This window comes from Aplysia californica, unplaced genomic scaffold, assembly GCF_000002075.1.
Source record: "Aplysia californica isolate F4 #8 unplaced genomic scaffold, AplCal3.0 scaffold01547, whole genome shotgun sequence".
NCBI lineage: Eukaryota > Metazoa > Mollusca > Gastropoda > Aplysiida > Aplysiidae > Aplysia > Aplysia californica.
Window position 1 is genome coordinate 50471 of NW_004798817.1, and position 2647 is coordinate 53117.

The 2647-nt window shown below is 37.4% G+C and overlaps 1 protein-coding gene across 1 annotated transcript in view; it reads left to right on the top strand.

Annotated features, from left to right (window-relative positions):
- Positions 1-1100: 1100 nt before the first annotated feature.
- LOC101847172 (centrosomal protein of 78 kDa) overlaps positions 1101-2647 on the top strand; it is a gene marked incomplete at its 3' end in the record, with an annotated part of 5468 nt that continues 3921 nt past the window's right edge. Inside the window, 1 exon segment of the mRNA XM_005113009.3 lies at positions 1101-1396.

Sequence of the window (2647 nt, forward strand, 5' to 3'; positions counted from 1 at the left end):
GGGGGTATGATTATAATGGCATACAAAAAGCAGGGAATTATTATGCAGAAGTTACAAAAAAAGTCACAAGGTATAAACATTGTATTGAGCGACATACTCGTAAAGAAAATTTACGTACATGAACACACCATAGTTGGCCACTGGTTATTAGCGTTTGTTGTTACTTTTGTTGTTGTTACTTGCTGTTAGTATTGTTGTTACTTTTGTTGTTGTTAGTTGCTGTTAGTGTTCATGTTGCCGTTGTTGTTGTTGTTAATTGCTGTTAGTATTGGTGTTGCTGCTGTTGTTGTTGCTGCTGTTGTTGTTGTTAATTGCTGTTAGTGTTGGTGTTGCTGCTGTTGTTGTTGCTGCTGCTGTTTATGTTTTTTTTCCGCTAACCTATGGTTATTGCACAATATGTCTTTATATTATGCCTGAAAAACAGAAATTATAGATCTAGTGTTTGTGACAGCCTAGAGGTTGGAAAAACAAAATTTCTTTTTCTCCTAATCTGTCTCTAATTTCAGAAATCATATTAAGATATTTTTAGTGATTGGAATTTTACAGTGAAGTCATGCATAAAATTTCTGATTTTAAAGGACAAAGTCTATTAATGTCTTCAGAATTCTAGAGATGTATAACTGTCGACAATACACTGCTTGTCAGGTGATTTTGGAATTTGCTGGAAAGGAGAAGACACACAAGAAGGCTATTTTTTTTAGTCAGTCAAGGGGCGAACAGCTAGCTAAGGAAAACGTTACATACTTTTGATTTTTTCAAATCGAAACAAGAACTACACTAGACGTGTGTGTGTGTCCACCCCCAATAAGCACCTTAGAACACCGGTAGTTTTATCTACAATCGCTTTGGTCTATCCTGAAAAGTGAAAAGTTACCAATCAAGGCCAAAGGTCGCCCTTGGATGGTGTGAGTGTGAAAAAAAAATCGGTGGAGTTGCGAGAATGTGCTTTTGTAATGATAATTAATAGGAGTTCAAAGCTTGACACTTGTGGTTCACCGTACTAGATCTAGATGTGCCGGTGTTTGCCCTGTTGTTGCTCCCAGGTTTTCAAATAAAATCTGTAGTGGAAGGCTTTTTGGTGGAAGCAAAGATCGTGTATAGATAAGAGAATCTTTGGTGGAAGTAGATTTAAGATCTATCATTGTTTAATTCTATAATATCTTGGCAGTTAAGAATGCGAACCCTTTACTCTACGCAGCTGCAGACGACAGCGCTCTTTTGCGAATCAGGGTAGCGAAGTTCTGTAGAGCTCTCCACTGAATAAACTGTAAAATGTCCACCTCCAAGGAAGTGACGTTTTCAACATGGCGCCACTTTACAATTTTTAGTAAACAAACATGAAAGCGTCGCCTGTCTTGGATTAAAAGTGAGGAATTAACTTGAAACTTGTTTGAAGGTAAGGGTATAATGTTATAATTAGTCAGATTATGACATTTTGCAACACTGAAATCCAATAAGTTTCCCCTTTTATCCAACCAATCGTGTTTTTGTTTTCTGTTTTCCCTTCGCCGAAAAAGCGTGCCCCAACCTGCCTCGTTGACTTTCGCATTCGTGTTGAAGATTTCTGTGATCTGATTAGGATTATCTCTGGGCTCGGTAAACATTGGATTAAATAGCTATCATTTCAATTTTTTTATGATTGTCACGTTTTTAGGACATCATCATTTAAGAACTTTTTAGATTTTGGAATGAACTGGAGTTTTATTTGTTATTTTTTCCCCACTGACACTGACCTCAATCATTGACAACAACGACATGATTGGACACGCGATACCACGATGGTTTTCACAGCTGATTTTCTGTTTTTAATTTTGTATTGGATTGCCGTCGTCTGTTCTTGTAATCCTATCATCCTTGTTGACTGATCCTGCTCTGAGTAGATCAGATCTAGAGTCTAGATCTAATCTAGATTCTATACCTTGAAAGTTGAAGGTAAAATCAGCCTAGCTAGGCTAACTTGTAGAGACTCTAAAATGAGATTTAAATATAGATCTAGATCTAGATCTCTAGAATCTAGACTAGATTATATCTAGATCTAGTTTTTTAGATCTAGATCTCTAGAAATTCTAGATCTAGAAATCTAGATTATCTAGATCTAGATCTTTAATTTTAGATTTCCTAGAATCTAGATTCTTTTTCTAGTCTTGTAATTAATGAAGTTTAAGTACGAGGTCCTCCCGAATTAATTAAAGATACCTGGACACTTGATTTTGATGAGTCTAGACTCTTCTTCTTAGACAAGAGAATTACTTTGTAAACTAGATGATCTAGATCTAGATATCTAGTCTAATCTTATTAAATTGGCCGGCTCTATTTCTCCGAACGTTCGAGAAAATAAACTTGAACTTTATTTCTCCGAACGGTTTACGTTCTCGAGATTTGTTGATATTAATAATTGCGAATGGAGTGGCCCGTGTGTGTGTGTAAGTGTGTGAACAGAAGGGGGGCGGGGGGGCGTGGAGGGATTTTTTTTTCGAAGTGACTATTTCTCCGAACGTTCGGAGAAATAGTGCCGATCTTTATTTCTCCGAACGGTTTCCGGCTTCCGCTCTGGTCGTGATTGTTTGCCTATTTGCGAGAGTTCGGCGCCAACTTTCATTCCGTCATTCTGCGAGGTCTGGGAAGGAGCAAATCAAAGGTGGTATCT